Source organism: Pyxicephalus adspersus, chromosome W, assembly GCF_032062135.1.
Source record: "Pyxicephalus adspersus chromosome W, UCB_Pads_2.0, whole genome shotgun sequence".
NCBI lineage: Eukaryota > Metazoa > Chordata > Amphibia > Anura > Pyxicephalidae > Pyxicephalus > Pyxicephalus adspersus.
In genome coordinates this window covers 7,944,141-7,962,543 of record NC_092870.1, presented here as the reverse complement: position 1 = coordinate 7,962,543, position 18,403 = coordinate 7,944,141, and the positions used below count along the sequence as shown (strand labels likewise).

General features: G+C 41.9%; 1 long non-coding RNA gene across 1 annotated transcript in view; it reads left to right on the top strand.

Moving 5' to 3' along the window:
- The first annotated feature begins 2,953 nt into the window (after nt 1–2,953).
- LOC140342876 (uncharacterized) overlaps nt 2,954–18,403 on the top strand; it is a 17,719-nt gene continuing 2,269 nt past the window's right edge. The window contains exons 1-3 of the long non-coding RNA XR_011923189.1: nt 2,954–3,042; nt 3,997–4,107; nt 13,514–13,555. This is a non-coding gene — a long non-coding RNA (uncharacterized lncRNA). The remainder of the gene's footprint in view (nt 3,043–3,996; nt 4,108–13,513; nt 13,556–18,403) is intronic.

Genomic DNA, 18,403 nt, shown 5'->3' with positions numbered 1-18,403 from the left:
TATGGTTGCTGTAAGCTAGCGCAATGGTACGCAACCAGGTGTGCACTAATTAATTGCTCTGACCTCACCATTGACAGAGCTTAACAGATCCTCCTAAATCGCCTTAATTGGCGTATTCTCGACCCCATTGGTCATTTATTAAAGCTGAAATCCAGCTGGCAAGTGAAGGCGAGTGTACTTGGACCCGACTCCGGCTCGCGGAAATACGCCTCGTATATCGGTGCGTATTTACGCGCGGCGAGCTTACACGAGCTCGCTTGATAAATCAGGGCCATTGTATTCACAAACAGAATGGCTGATTTACTATTGACTCCTGTGGAGCCTAGCTGTGATTTATTCTGCACTGTCCTGACATACAGCAAATGAAGAATTTAGTTTAAAAGAATTATTTTCATAGGCCAGCATTTGCCTGCTATAATTCTGCAACTTTACATTATAACTTTTTCTTTTTATCCACATTATCACTAACTAGTGGTGACATTCAGGCATGCAAATGTGTTTGGATTCACACGCTCAATTAACTAAACTATATTTGCTAGGTTGATTATTTTTTTACAATTAGAGCTGAAAGACAAAATAACATGCAAGGGCCAAACTACATCCTCAGCTTGAATCACTTATGCACTTCTTTGCACCGGTCTGATTGATTGCAAGTCGGAAAACATGGCATATACATTTACAATAACCTGTCTTTCTGATTGTGGGGTGAACCATAGGATAGGTGGGAGCTACCGACCGCATTTTACTGGCTTGTGTGATTGATATTTCCCAACATATTCAATCACAAATCCAAGAATGAATAGCTTGCAAATGTCTGGCTGTTGAATTCACATTATAATCACTTTAGATTCAAACTCTTCATATAAGCTCTTCTCTCAATGATCTGAAGCTTCCTGTAACTTACTCTATTATTCACTCCTAATAGATCATGAGTTACCACAAATAGATACTCTGTCAGTTCTCCCTTTTGATGCTAGGATGTCTGTATGTATAAATACACAACAAAATTTAACCAGTGATGTTTACCCTTATACTGTTATTTTTATCTGAGAGCCTTCTAAAGCTACGTACACACGTCAGATTTTTATCGCCCGATAATCGGCATCGGCCAATTATCGGGCGAAAATCTGCCGTGTGTACAGTCGGTGTCGTCCATCGTCCGGACGACCGACCTGCCGGATCCACGGACGATGGACAACAGCCGATCGTAATGAAAGTGAAGGGGAGAGCGCGCAGCAGGGTGCCGCTCCGTCGCTCTCCCCCTCCCCTCTCCATAGAGCATGAACGGTGCTATATGTACAGCATCGTTCATGCATCGTGCACACCCTTGTCGTTGGAAAGGATCGTGAAAGATCCTTTCCAACGACAAAAATTGCAAGTGTGTACGCAGCTTAACTGTGATGTTTATACCTCTTTTGATAACTAAGTGGACCTATTTATTCGACTACCTTTGTTAAATATTTGTAACACTCTGTTTTGACCAAGACATCTGATATGCTCTACAATCAGTAATAGGTCATACCTAACAGCTACCTTATGGGGGACGGGGGCACCCCTCTCCCCTTCTTTTCTTTGAGAGGGGTGTTTGGTAAGTAGGCTGTCAACAATTGGGGATCACTCAGGTTTACTTCTTTTCCCTCCCCTGTTTGGGCATCTTCCCCTAAGACACTCAGGACCTGCCATATAGGAGCAATCGCTCTAAATCCGCAAGTGAAGGTAGTTGACACATAGGGTTACACTCCTTTACTTTTTTTTTAATATTAGACTCATTCAATTTGTATTTCACTAAAAACCTCTCTTCTACTTCTCCCATACACCTCAAGGTCCACTATACATATACACTTTCTAGTATATACAATATTTGTATTACTTTTATTATGCATAATATCCCAGTACAACCTTCATTCATAATCAAATTTATTTCTCTTTTCCCTTCTCCTTTCTATACAAAATAATTGCTTGATGTTAAAAATCTACTTCATGCAGTCTATCCACCAATTTATCTTTAGTAAACATATGTAGAAGTCTCCATAATAACATTTAAAACCGCTCATATTCTCCTATGTGTCCTTATAAAGACCCTAGGGCAGGGGTCGGCAATCTGCGGCTCGTGAGCCACATGCGGCTCTTTAGATGTGAAGCTGCGGCTCTTTAGTTCAGTCCGTCGGAAGCTATTCTATCTCTCAGCCTGGCTTTTCACCACACCCCTCCCCCGTGACACACGTCCTCACTGTCTTCAGAAGCTCTCGAGTGTCATGGGGGAGGGGTGCAGTGAAAAGCCAGGCTGAGAGATAGATAGTGGCTGAGAGATAGAATCGGTGCCTAATGGTATCTATATTTCTACAATAAAATACAAAAGTGGGCAGTTTAGCAACAATACATGGAAAATCAAAATGTTTGTACCTGTTTCACCATTACAGAATTCTGAGGAAAATGAAATGTCATCTAATGTTATCCAAACTTTCTAAAACCATGCAAAGCCATCGCTCCCATTGAATTTGTTTGCTCAATTGTTTGTTATTGAAGTACAAGTTAGTGTTGTAAGTAAATGTTTACTTGTTTTAATTTTTTACTTAAATAATAGGTAATTATCTAATAATGCCATATATATATTATCTAATTTGTTGTGAAAAACACTACTTATATATGAATAAATAGATATTTTTTCTTATGAATAAATAGATTAGTTTTTTTATCAAAAAAACTTTATTTATGCGAGTACTATTTATTGTTGGCAAGAAAAAATTTTGCGGCTCTTTAAAAACTTTGAAATTTTGTAAATTGTAATTTTTGACTCTTCTGACTCAAAAGGTTGCTGACCCTTGCCCTAGGGATACAAACTATGTATGTGTGCATCACCAAGCACACTCAGCTCTCCTATTTTATTTATTTAGTCACTGGGCTTGCACGTACTCTAGAGTAGGTGTGGCCCCAGATACTCTTCCACCCATTTAAAGACGGACCGACTGCAGTCACTTCCTCGTTTGGGCGGCTGCTACCAATCCACCCACGCTAAAACAGCAAACGATATTGCTACTAAAGGTAATTCAAGGTTTTTTACTCCATTCTAAAACGACAGACCTCTATCACAGCTAATGTACTATCTCGGTAATCTGTCCCTCTCATCTGCCTTTAACTATTGACTACTTGTGCAATCTATACACTCCCACTTTCCACCCGATGTTTTAATCAAGGTAGGTCCCCAATACTCTGATTTTCTTCTAGCATATTTGTTCCATCTACTACATTCACGATAAACCTCTTCTCTCTTTTTTTATTTTTTTTTTTTAAAGCGTTTGTTTTAGAACCCCGTTGGTTGTCAGTACCAACTCTACTTACGTTTCTACATAGTAGCCATAGGGAAATGATGTTTATACGCCATCTAGTGGACGTTTTGTAAGAACACACTAGATTACTTTATTCTGTTTGCTTGGTCATCTACCTCTTATCTTCATGTCACTGTATTTTACTTTACAACCACTTTTAGACGGTACTGGTTATCTAGTTCAGATGTCTGAATACACAAAACTACAATATACCACCCATGGCTGTAAGTATATCATTACATTGGTCTGTAGCTATACTCTAATTCTTTAAATATTGCATACTACTAGATATGCAATTTTAAATTCAATCTCTCGGTATATATGAAACTACCTCTAACTGAGTACACCAAAATTAATATAATCAACAACATCTGATAACTTAATAGGTACCAATGTACATCAACCTCTAATATGACCACCAACTTGATGTACTTATCGCCCTATAAGAATTAACTTACTTATTCCTAACCTAGGATCTGGATATAAATACATGTTTATAGTGGGACTACAACTGAAGCCCATCAACCAAGCTATTCCAACAATGTTAACTAGGTATTTCAAATAAACCTCTGATTTTAATACTCCTATCGAATGATATATTCTACCTTAAACCCCTGACTATTTTTCCTTTACTCATCTAGTATTTTCTTCCTTTTCTGTTTTCAACTAGGACGTCCAGACTTTTACTTTGAGTTTTCATTTGACTTTTCTTCATAAGATTGAATATTCACTGATGTTGACTATATTCCCATTTGGTCAAGGATGTCAGCAATCACATACAGTAAGCTTCTTTTTGGAAATATATTTGTGTTTATTTACCAAATATTTAGTTTTTTAGCCAATATTCTAATTTCTCTAAGGTGATGCAATCCCCTAAAGGAAGCCCCTCTTGGGTTGAAATGTGTCAGAACTCCGAGATACTCTACAGAACAATGTCTACATGGGATATTATATTGACCTGTTCTTTATCACTTTGATGCCTAATTGTACCACCACCACTAGCATAGAAGGTCTGTTAGGGTTAGGGTCAGGGTCATGGTTTTCACCTACTTAAATAAAATTCCAAATCTTTTAAAGGCCTAATAAAGCCAGTCTTTCCCTGATACTCCCCTTCTCATCATTCATATTGGAGGTGAAAATTGTCTTGTGTGTGTGTACTAGTACTTACACAAATCTTTTTTTTTTTTTTTTTTTTTTTTCTGGTTAAATGCTTGATTTAGAATACTGTGTTAGTAACAAATAAACATGGGTTTGTTTCATAAACAGTTTTGCCCATCTTGTTCAAATTTTGCAAACTCCATTGAGGCCATGCTCAATAGGCCAATTCCAAGTGTTGGCACATACCATGCCAACCAACCTATTGTGCCTGGTACTGGAATGCATGGTGTTGCATGTATGGTGCAATGGTAACCAGAAAGAAGTACATGCATTTCTTTTCATGTGCCAATTTGTAGGAATTGACCAATTTAAATCATGTGCTGCCTCACCACATCGCAGAGCACTGCACAATGTGCATCCATGTGGCTGCATTGATGTGAACCTTGCCTCTAGTGGATAGGAAGACATATCTTGTTATCCAATTATGGCCATTAAAGACCTGATAAGCAGCTATTGTTGAACAAAAAGCTGGTAAAGCAAATTGGAGAATGAGATAATTTTACTTGTAGCATTCAAGCATGGAAATCCTACCACTAAATTCCTATACGTAAAAAATATCTGAATGTCACTAGATACCCAGAAATGGCTTAATTTGGCAACATGTAAAAAAAATTATCATTATAAAGATAATGAGAAATTTGTGATCAAACCACTCCCTCAAGATAACATCCAGCTATAGCCTTTGTACAAATTCATGCCTTGTGTCACTTCAACATCTCGAAAGACACAAAGTGTGCACTCCGCATATAAATAAAATGTGTTACAGAGAGCAATATATACTTACTTTTTCCTCACAACATATCTAGAAGCTGACTTTATTTATTAAATGTGTGCATTAGGATTGACCACCTAGTTTAAATGAATTACAACTTAAACAAAACAAAATTTGTTCAAGGTCTTTATTATTGCTATATCACCATAAAAAAAATCCTTTTAGCAAAATGACAAAAACAGCTCTCACTCCATTCTCCCTATGAGCATTGACTTGAAATATAATACTCTCTTCCCTTGACTGGTACTTAATGGGATAACAGTTGTATCTTAACGTATAAGTATGGCTATGAGCAGGGCATGACATTACAAACGGTGCCAATGCTACATCTCATAACAAATATAAAAGAGCAGGGTGCAGCATATTTATTAAAACATTGCAAGGAACAGGTATTCGGTCCTAAGATCCTAAGAGTTTGGTAATGTTTGCTGTCCTATGTGCATTGCTGCTTTGAGCTGGTGCTAATGTTACCACACAGGGTGGCAGTCAGCACTGGCAGATATGATCCTCACATGGGTCAGTACAACAGGAAGAAAAATACAACACATAAAAGTATACATGTGTGCTTAGAAAGCCTACTAACTTTCATAGTAAGGACTGCAAGTAAAAACAATCATGTGCAGATTTAGTCCTAAACACACACACCTGTTTAAATCATTGCATGTCAAGTGTCTCCAAACAGCTACATGCATAAGTTGGGAAGTGTGCTGTCAGACTGCACCACCTACAACCATCTAGATCTGATTTGGACAAATAATCAGAATGCACCAGTTTTTTTGCAATTACCATGTTGTAGAATGTGCTCTGTTTGGGTTGCCTTATTTTCCAAAGAAGGACCAATATATCTTATAAAAGTAAGTTTATAAAGTTTATTTACAGTTTAGGATATTATATACATATAAGTTACAAGAAGAAGGTAAAGGGTATATAGTAAAGGGGTTTAGCTCTATCTCTAGCACATGGTGATTCTCACAACCATACACACCAGGGTTTTCTCTCCTTGAACCACTCTCCTCTGCAAGTCCAGAGCGAATCACATTGTTGATTCATCCTTGGTGAAGTCTTGATCAAGAGGTCACACAGATTGTCCTTGTCCCAGGCTTGGGATTGTTGTCATATACCCCTGCCCCCTCCAGGAAGACTGAAGCAATTGTAAACTGGTTTGGGCTGGAACTACCAGCCGGTGGTCAAACTGGCCAAGGTGTTACTGATCCTTCAGGCATCCACTCATTGATCTTCAGTCATTGCCCCTGATTCATCAATAAAATCTGCGCTCGCTAGAAGCGCGAAAGTATGCGCGGCCATCGATCGCGGATTACCGCGGTCCGGACTCGAGTGTGCGCGTACACTCGCCTCACTGCCAGCCGGATTCCAGCCTTCACAATAGGGAGAATGCATGATCGCCAGTAAAAAGCTGTCGGATAAGCGCGGCTCCGTGCGTGAGCTTTTTCAGTTGCTGAATAGCGCGACCGCGTACGATTCCGGATCGCTAATACGAATGCGCAAGCGATAATCCGATTCTGCTTGATGAATCAGGGGCATTGTCTCTGTTAAAGCAATCCTTTGATGTTTAAGGGACTGCATCTGTCTCTACAGATAATGAGGTTTATAGCTTGTTTCCAAGAAGGCAGAATCATCCTTACATACAAGTCCTTTTCATATCAATTTGGTCACTTCCAATACGTGTTCATTACCAAGCTGAACTTCTCATGTATGAACTTTTCTTGCAGTTCCTGTGGACATAGGCATGTTACATCTAGGTCTCCTAATGTAAGGTAGGTATGATCATGCAGTGCATTTCACAGTTAGAGAATAGATGAGAAAATATTAGGATGATGTGCTTTTGGGTGCAATGGTGTGGGCCTTTTGGAGCATAACTTAGTTTCTAAATACACCAAAAAGTTCCAGGACCACACAAAATGGTTTTTTTTTTTTTTTTGGTGTTTTTTAGCTGAAGGGTTTAAAGGAATCTCTACTTCAAAAATCTAACTTGCATTCAAGACCATTCAGACTGACAAAAGAGCAAGAATCCATGGCTACACTTTGATCTTGCAGCACCAGGGCCCCAAATTTGACAGCGAGCTGGAGTTCTGACCAATCAAATAGTGCAAGACGTAATAAGCGGTCATGTCCACGCACTGATGCTGCATGCAGGCACTTGATCACACAGAAGTGACTTGAATCTGACTTAATAAAAAGGCACGTGTTACAGGTGTACTTTTAGACCAATATTCAGTTTTGTAGACAACACATATTGTAGAGAACTTTCCTTCTAAAAATCACAATGGCAAGACTAGTGAACATTACTACAAGCCCTGCTTTAAGTTATCCAAGCTTACCTAGGATATCCAGCTACACTTTCCCGTGCATCCCTGACAATAGTCATCTTCACACACTGATTCAATGGACCTTCCTTCAAGCTGGTGCATGGGGAATGCTTTTGTGGAGCAGAAAGTTTCTAGAAACTTAACTAATCCCACTTATTCTTTAAAAGAAGCTCCAACGTAATCTAGAAAAAAAAAAAAGGTTGGAGCATGAGGGAAGGTGTGTAGTGTGTAAACAGTCGACAACGATGTATTTCCTAATTTGTGATCTTTTGTATATCCTATGCCTAGAGCATGTCTGTGTGTGTGTGTGTGGTCTATGCCTCACAGTACATGTGTGTCCATATTCTTTCCTACTTATAAAGTTCATGAAACAATGTACATCATTTTATGAACCAAAGAGTCATTGGCCCTAATTTATCAGGTAAAATTGGAAGTTCGCTTGTGCATTCGCGACCCGACGCCAGACTCATTTAACGCCAGACTAACTTAATTATCAATGCTTTTTAAGGCGCAAAGAATACGCTGGTGTATTCGCCTAACATTTATGAACTGGAATAATCTGGCGCTTTGAGGCGTGCATCTCCAGCAGCTTGACCCTACCGAGCTTGCATTAAAAGTAATTATTTCAAATGGCACACAGTTAGCACTAAATAAAAATGTATGATGTGTTCAAATGTTTAAAACCTATATATATTCGCCTATAAATAAGCACATTTTTAAATTACCTAATATTTTCAGGTTCAGAAAGAGTTAACTGATTTAGCTGTTTACATAGGCGAATGTCTAGATGCTTACAATGTCTGCCCAGAGGATTCGCCTGGTGATAAATCACTCCCTGGAGCAGGTGAGACCTTGCTTTTGCCAGCGGACTAGATCATCCACCCACGTTCTTGTTTGCTTCTATAGAGATGGAGATAGAGAGATAAATATATAAAATATATTATCTTTTCATATTTTTATACTGTATTTCATATGTTTGGTGTGTTATCCTAATCTATGTTGCTACATTTTGTACTTTGCTTATCATTTAGCACAAATAGCCGCTTTTGTTTTTTTTAAACTTTGAATGTTTCAATGTCCATCCTGCAATTGATAAGTCAATGTTAATGCTATGTTATTGTGTTTGTAGCCATATTGTTTCATTGCAATAATGTCTTTATTACCACCTTTAAATTCCAATGTTCTGCAAAATGTTTACATCCAGATTTAGACTCAAATTGAAATGCTGATATACCTGGTGTTTGTGACAAGTGGTACCTCCCCTACCAGGATGGTTGGTACAGAACCAAGGGACAGCTTTCTGAGTATATCTCACAAATAGTAATTAATTGTTCTAAAAATCTGATGGAATAAAAAATAATCCATCAATGTTTTCTTATAATCAGTTACCCAGATATCTAAATAATCCATTGGTATAGGTGAATGTGGCCATATCCAAGCACACACACACACACGTTTTCCATTTATTGGCCAAGTGTGATCTATTCCAATAAAGTGCACAAATATACTCATAAAAATATAGTCCAAAGTATAGTGAATAAATTGTATCCCCCCCCCCCCATTTCAAGATAAGTCAACTATCTTCAATATTCAAGATCTTTGGTGGTGTGCATATCTCTAAAGAGATTTATTTATTTATGTGAATAGCCAACACCCAATCAAGTACACATATTTTAACCTTGAACGTATCTGTGTCCTTATACAGCTTAGACTCCATAAACGTGCCAATCACGGTGCTTCAAAACGGCTCATGTGCATAATATATCTACCTCAATTATGATCTATATTTTCATTCATTTTCAGTTTTGCCAGTTCATTCCTATGTATTATCCAAATTTCCTTCCGAGTTTAATATTTCACCAGAAACCCCCCCCAGTTACTGAAGATAGTCGCTAATCAAAAAAAAAGGAATCATATCAGCAGATGAATTCCAAACTCCTAAGTATCTATCACCATATAAATCTATCCACTACTTACTTGTATTGCCTTTCTCTCCTCCTTTTCTCAGGATACATTAAAACGGAACTAAACTCAAAAATTTCAGTTATTAGTCTATTCTTGCTTGCACTAAAATGTCAGTCTTCCCTGGTGGCACTGGCTGGGTCAGCTTGTATCCATGAAAAATATAATGATTTATGCAGTGTTTAGAAGTGGCCAGCTTGTGACTGGCAAGTTTACGTTTTCTTCCTCTCCTGACCTTCTTCTCCACCCACTCCCCCTCCCTCACTAGCTGGAACCCTCTGCACAGAGATCACAAGCTGAGAAGAAGCAGCAGCAGATGGAGCAGCCACACTTATCACTGGGGCCGCGAACAGAGAAGAGAAAAAGCTATATACTTCATTAAGACCTGGGAAATTTACTGCATTTAGTAAATGGATCCACTTTGTCTCCCTCTGTAATATGAGCTTGTCCCAGTTCCCCCCTCTAAATCCTGTGGTACCTTCTCCAAGGCTATACATTTTACCTCATTAAAGTCAAAGCTGTGGCATGTTCCTATGTGTAGGCTTAGTGGTGTGATTTATGTTCCCACTTGTTATAGTATATATATGCTCATAGATGCTTTTTCTGAATTCTCTTTTGGTCTTGCCAACATAGAAGCAGCGGCCACAGCTGCAGACGCCCAAATATATTATGCCTTTTGTTCTACAATCTTCTGCTTGGGGAAGGTACCTCCTTTTTTAGGTTTGTATTTGTTGTTTTCCTGCTAATTTCATAATGACTGTGTACTAATTAATTCTTTAAGGAAAGTAATTTTCTGAATGTCAATTGTGGATAGTTGCCTAGGTATTTTTTTTGACAGCTGGATCGGAGGGAAGAGTCAGACAATATTGCGAGCGTAAAGGTGATCTGGAATTGCACACCAAAAACCTATATATCAACAAAATTTCAGCCCTCAAGAATACGCTGACGTATTCTCCCGCAGTTATCGGCTAAAAATTATCACTTATCACTGTTCCCCTAAAAATCATTCTTTCTACTTGTACACATCTTACACTTAGCCCTAAATTAAAATGTTTGTGGTGTTTAAAACATATTGTGACACCAATGCAGGATTAGTGGTGGAAGGGAGATATATTTGCCCAAGATTCCTCTCCTATGTGAAGTAGCAGGTGGAAAACTCACCTGCGAGGTAAGTAATGCAGCAGCACTGAGGGTGGGGATATAACAGAGCCAGGAGCTCAGTCAGTCTCTCTGCCTGGGGACGATCGTTCGTGTATATCGTGCAGGAACGTTCGTCGTTCGTTTTCCGACGATAATAATTGGAAGTGTGTACGTAGCTTTACTATATAAACTGTGATGTGATAATAAAGTTTTGAGAAGTGATATAACTACATTCTTTAAGCTGCTTGTGTGTTATTCACTGCTCCCAACGCGTTGAAAACAGGCCACGATAGGGAGGGAAGCTGATCTGGGATCAGCAAGAAATCGCCTCAACAATTATACTATGGTATTGTGTTTGTGACCATATTGTTTAATTGCAATATTATGTCCTAATTACCACCTTTAAATGTTTGTCCTGCATAAATATTTTCCAATCCATCTTTCCACCCTTGATGGGTACAAATTGCATTTGGTTTGGTAAGTATTTATTGAACGCAATATTTCTTGGGCCATTTTGGCTTTATATGGAAATGTGGGTTTACATGTTTGTTTGTTTTTTTTGTCTTGGTCATGTAAATTTAGTGGTGTCTGTGTGGTCCTTGTGGTTCCTTTCTCTGAATTGTTGAAAAGCTAGAAACTGCACAATTATCCTATTAAAGCTGTTTGATGAGCATAGTTGTGTGCCAAACCACAGTAGCCTGATGTGTATAGTTGTGCACAAATGTGCATGTGAACTATGTGCAAGTGAACTGTGTTCTATCAGTTGAAACTTTTGCAGAGAAGGATCCTCGTTCAGGTGTGTGGTGTTTTTTTTTTTTTTTTTTTTTTTTTTTTTTGATGTGGTCTGATCAATGCTTTGTACAGGGGCAGGATTATGTCTCCATCTCTGCAGTCTATTCCTCTTTTAATACAAGAAAGTACTTTGCTAGCTTTAGATATTGAAGCTTGGAGATATTGGGCTGACCAGGAGATATTGCAATCTCCCGTGATTAAAACACTTCCACTTTTTGCTGCTTTTTCTATCTGTGCTAGAATGCTTGCTGCCTTTCTCAACCCCGGCTTCCCTTGACTATCTTTCTGCTTAGTGATTTGATACTGTGCTTTGACCACCTTGGTGTGCCCAAGGACCGCAACCTGGCAGTAACCAGCGGTGCAACATCCTGACCATCAGAGGCTCTGGAGAAAACCTGGTTACTGCTTAGACTCTGCACATTGGCCCTTCTCAGGGCTCACACAACCTCTGTGCAAGCTGTAGCGCCCCCTAGTGGCCCTGTCTCTCCAAGCGTGACAAATAGCCTATACAAATCCACGCTACAGTAATAGCAATAATATAAATCAGCGGAAAAAAGCTTAAATTCAACAAAAAATTTCTTCAATATTGTTCCCCAGTGTTATAAGAGGATATAACTAAAAAAAAAAAATCCTAGAAAAAGCCTACAAAAAGGCGAAATCATTGTCCGGTACACAAGCCTTATTTAGTATTCGAAAACAAAGAAAAGACTTCAAGCGTATATGTCATCACTAGATACTCCCAGGATCAGCAAGAGGTGAGACATATAATCAATAAATTTTGTCCCCTACTAAAAGCAGATCCAAACATTAGTAGGCAAATTATTGATTACCCACAAATAACCTATAAAAAATTGACATCACTAAAGGATAAATTAGTACAAAGTCGCTTTAAAGAAACGAGTACACAGAAATTAGACAAAAGAGAGGTAGGCACATTTCCTTGTGGGAAATGTAATCAGTGCCATTGGAGTAATTCAACAAAAGATCCCTTTAAGATACCTGTAGAATATATGCCCTAACTACATGTAAACTGTGATTCAAAAGGCAATATCTATTTAGCTTTTTGTAGTTGTGGACGATACGTCATAGGTAAAACGAAAAGACATTTCAGGAAGAGCGTGTACGAACACATAACGTATCTAGTTGTATAATACCACTTAGTTTTCATATGGGATCGTGTCACAACTATAATACCGATGACATGAGGTATGTTGCCTTAGATCAAGTATATGCAAAAGACAGAGAAGGGAATTTTGGCAATGAGCTCCAAGAAAGGGAAAGAAACCAAATGGATTTTCAAATTTAATTTTAAAGGCTACAGAAAGTCCAAGTTTAAATGAAATCATCAGCTATAAACCATTTTTGGAATAATAGGTTTGAGCTGGCCTGGAATACCTATACTATCAGTGCATATTTGGGTGTTTCCCATTTTTTTCTTCTATTTCTATTATATATATATATATATATATATATTTTTTTTTTTGTCATTGTTATTCTTTGCACAATGGATCTCCAATTTTACTTATTTGTACATAGGTATGTACTGTGGATAGCAGCTGGCCTGTAAAACACAGGGTTCAGGCAGGGAGTTGCATCCTCACGCCCCCCATCACTAGGCACCAGCCCCCACTGACATTTTTTGGTGTGTTTTTTTACATTTGGATGTCATTGAAGGCCCTTTCACAACAGTGTCCACTATGAATGGGCTACTTACCACACCTTGAACGAGTATGTACCATCGGGCAGAACACTGCACATGTTGCACAGCAAAGCACATCAGTCCCCAAACTGCGTTGGGATGCCGTTCAGAATAAATTGCAATGAATGTTTTTTACTGTGTTACTACAATGCAGCAGTTTTCTTATGTCATAAAGAAACTTATACCAGAAGGTCAAAAATAGGCATTACCACTAACTTCTACTAAAAGAATGATAGATGCCTGGTGTCACTACTAAGCCAGAATCTGAAAGCTTTTTCATTCAATTGCCTACTATAGGTGTGCACAGGGTTTCTGACTTTTTTTTTTTTTTTTTTAGACTTCTCTAGCTGCATACAGTCTTGAAGTCTGAGCCCTCCAGGTAAGTAGAATTTACATAGGAAGGTGGGAAATAGCTGCCTATGTTTTTCTTGCACTACATTTGTACATGAAATACTAGAATTCTTTAAACACAAAAATGCAGAAAATGTATTGCAGTAAATAAGTAATAAAAATTAGGCATGAAGTAAATAAGAAATTGACTACGCAATGCTGTTCAGCTGAAATAGTACTTTTATGTGTAAAGTTGTCCCCTCCCCACCCTATTCTGTGGAGCGTGTGGTCCCCTCCCCACCCTCATCTGTGGAGCGCGTTGTCCCATGATCCACGGTGCCACCTCCATCTGTAAAGAGTGTTGTCCCCTCCCCCTTATTCTGTGGAGTGCGTTGACCCCTGATTCGCACTGCCATCCCCCGATCTGTGGGGCGCGTTGTCCACCCAATCCACGCTGTCAGCCCCATCGGTGGAGTGCTTTGTCTCCTCCTCACCCTATTCTGTGGAGCCGATTGTGGCCCTAATCTATGTTGTCACCCCCTTCCTTTGTGCCGTCCATAAAAAAAACTGATGTCAGAAGCTGACACCGCCCTTGCCATCCGCACCTGACAGACAATGGTGGCGCTGGACAGTGAGAAGTATCATCACATGATTGGGAAAGGGGGGAAAAAAAACACTAAATTGTTCAGTGTACCCCAACACCTGTCCCTCCTTCCTGAACCCCCGTTCCACCCTGCAATAGTTCCAAAGCACCCCATTACCTGTCTCACCCTCCCTGAACCCCATACCACCCTACAATTACAGTGCACCCCTTCACCTAACCCTTCTTGAACCCCATACTACCCTGAAATAATACCAGTGCACCCCAACACGTCCCACCCTTCCTGAACCCCCATACCACCCTGCAATAATACTAGTGTGCCCCAATCACCTGTCTCACCCTTCCTGAACCCCATACCACCCTTTAATAATACCAGTGCACCCTATTCACCCTTCCTAAATCACCCTGCAATAATACCAGTGCACCCCAAAAAAACAGCCTCACTCTTCCTGTCCACCATCACCAGTCTTACCCTTCCTGAACCCCCCTATCATGCTGCAATAATACAGCGCACCCCATCACCTGTCTCGCCCTTCCTGAACCCACCCCATACCACCCTGTAATAATACAGTGCACCCCATCACCTGTCTCATCCTTCCTGAACCCCCCATATCACCCTGCAATAATACCAGTGCACCCCAACACCTGTCTCACCCACCCTGAACCCCCATACCACCCTGCAATAATACCAGTGCGCCCCATCACCTGTCTCACCCTTCCTGAAGCCACTCTAATATTACTAATGTACCCCAAAAACACCTGTCTCGCCCTTTCTGAACCTCCATATTACCCTGCAACAATACAGTGCACCCCATCACCTGTCTCATTCTTCTTGAACCCTATACCACCCTGCAATTATACCAGTGCTCCCCACCACCTGTGTCACCCTTCCTGAACCCAACCCATACCACCCTGTAATAATACCAATGCACCCCATCACCTGTCTCTCTCTTCCTGAACCCAACCCATACCACCCTGCAATAATACAGTGCACTTCATCACCTGTCTAACGCTTCGTGAACAATATACCACCGTGTAATAATACCAGTCCACCCCAAAAACACCTGTATCTCTCTTCCTTAACCCCCAAACCACACTGCAATAATTCCAGTGCACCACATCACCTGTCTCACCGTTCCTGAACCCCCATACCACCCTGCAATAATAGCAGTGCACCCCATCACCAGTCTCGCCCTGCCCGAATCCCCATACCACCCTCCAATAATACTAGTGCACCCCATCACCTGTCTCACCCTTCCAGAACCCACCCCATATCACCCTGTAACAATACTAGTGTACCGCATTAGCTGTCCTTCCCTTCCTGAATCCCAATATCACCCTGCAATATTACCGTGCACCTTATCACCTGTCTCACCCTTCCTGAACCCCATATGACCCTGCAATAATACCAGTGCACCCCATTCACCTGTCTCACCCTTCCTAATTTACCATATCACCCTTCAATAATACCAGTGCACCACAAAAACACCTCTCACCCTTCCTGAACCCCATACCAGCCTGCTATATTTACCAGTGCACCACATCACCTGTCTCACCCTTCCTGAACCCCCATACCACCCTGCAACAATTTCCAGTGCACCCCATCACCTGTCTCACCCTTCCTGAACCCCCATATCACCCTGCAATAATACTAGTCTCCAGATCCCCTTTCCTCTAATTATCCTGAAACGATACCAGGGCACCACATCGGGTATCCCCCTCTTCCTAAATCCCCATATCACCCTCAAATAATAGCAGTGCACCAAATCATCTGGCTTATTTTTCCAATACCTCCATATCATCTTGGGAAAACTTGTGTTCCCATATCACCCAACAAAAATGCCAGTGCACCCATCACCGGCCCCCATATCACCCTGCAATAACACAAGAGCACCACAACATCGGTCTCCCCCATTCTAAATTCCCATATCACCACACGATATTATCAGCCCATCACCTGTCTCTCCCTTTCTAAACTTATATCCCCTTGCAATCATTGAGGTGCACACCATCACATGCTCTCTTCTTGTACCCCAATATTATCTTTTAATAACAGCCCAACATTACCTGTGACCCCCCACATCACATTGCAACAAAGTGCACCCCATCACCTTCCTGTACTCAACACCTTCTTGTACCCCCATATTACCTCACAACAATGTGTACCCCATCACCTGTATCTTATGCTGGGGTGTACTACTATCACACTACTAATATTGCAGTTTGATAGGGGGGATGGGTGCACTGGTATTATTGAGGAGTGATGTGGGGTAGGTGATGGGGTGCATAGATAAATTTTGCAGGATGATATGGGGTTCATGAAGGGGGAGAAAGCTGGAAGGGTGAGACAGGTGATCGGGTGCACTTGTTATAGCAGGGTAATATGGGGGTTTAGAGAAAGAGCAGGTAACAGTCTGCACCACTATTGTTAGGTGACATCGCCACGATGAGGCTGCAAAGTTTATGGGTGATTGACGTCATCAGTCAGAGAAGGAAAAAAAATGCACTATACTTGCTGACAAATCAGAGAAATGGTTCTAAGTGGCCCTTTTGGTCACAATTTAGTGCGTTTGTTTTCTCTTTCCCTATCATGTCACTTTTCTCTCTCTACCACCACCACTGTCTGGCGGATGCAAGTGGGGGGGGGGGGGGGTGGCAGCTTAGCTTCTGACATTAGTTTTTTATTTGGGTCACCAGGCACCAAAGAAGTGGGTGATAACATAGATTAGGGTGAGAGCTCCACAGATGGGGGTGGCAGTGCGGATCGAGGGACAAACCACTCCACAGATGGGGTGGCAAGCGTGGATTAGGGGACAAACCGCTCCACAGATGGGGTGGCAGTGCAGATCGGGGGACAACGCTCCCACAGATTGTAGTGGGTGGGTGACAGCATATATTGGGGTGACAATGAGCTTCACAGATGGGGGTGGCATCGCGGATCGGAGAACAACAAGCGCCACACATGGGGTGCAGAACACAACGTGCACCTCAGAATGGGGGGAGGGGACAACGCGCGCCACAGAATTGGGGGGGGACAATGTCGGAGTGGCAGCTCGGAACGGGTTACAATGCGCTTCACAGAATGTCGGAGTGGCAGCTCAGGTCTGGTTACATTGCGCGTCACAGAATGTGGGGGGGGACAACACGCTCCAGGAAATTTTGGGGGTACAATGCGCTACACAAAATGTGGGGGGGGGGGACAACACACTCGACAGAATTTGGGGTTGGGCGCGCAGTATAGGGTACAACGCGCTCCACAGAATGTAGGGGTGGCAGTGTGGGTCAGAGAACAACGCATTTCACAGAATGTGGGGGGGACAACTCGCTCCACACAATGTGGGTGGGACAACGCTAGGCTCCACAAAATTTGGGGGGGTAACGTGCTCCACAGAATATGGGGACACAAAGCGCTCCAAAGAATGTGGGGGGATAAAGTGCTCCAAAAAATAAAGGGGGAAAACACACTCCACAGATGGGGATAGCAACGCAGATTAGGGGGCAATGCGCTCCACAGAACATGGGGATTAATAATGCGCTCCATAGAATGTGGGGGGGGACCACGCGCTCCACTGAATGTGGGGGGGGACCACGCGGCTCCACTGAATGTGGGGGGGGGACCACGCGCTCCACAGAATGTGTGGGGGGGGACCACGCGCTCCACAGAATGTGGGGGGGGACCACGCGCTCCACAGAAAATGTGGGGGGGGGACAGTGCGCTCCACAGAATGGGGGAGTGGCAGCTCGGAACGGGTTACAATGCCCTTCACAGGATGGGGGGACAACACGCGCCAGAGAAGTATAGGGGTACAATGCGCTACACAGAATGTGGGGGGGGGGGACAACACGCTCGACAAAATTTGGGGTTGGCAGCGCAGTATAGGGGGCAATGCGCTCTGCAGAATGTAGGGGTGGCAGCGCAGATCAGAGAACAACGCATTTCACACAATGTGGGGGGGACAACACCACGCTCCACAAAATTTGGGGGGGGGACAACGTGCTCCACAGAATATGGGGGCACAAAGCGCTCCAAAGAATGTGGGGGGATAACGTGCTTCAAAAAATAAAGGGAGACAACACGCTCCACAGAATATGGGGGGACAACACACTCCGCAGATGGGGATGGCAACCTGGATTAGGGGGCAATGCGCTCCACAGAATGTGTGGGTGGTAGCGTGGATCGGGGGACAACGCGCTCCACAGAACATGGGGATTAATAATGCGCTCCACAGAATGTGGGGGGGCATCGCGCTCCACAGAATGTTGGGGGGGGGGCGACAACGCGCTCCACAGAATGTG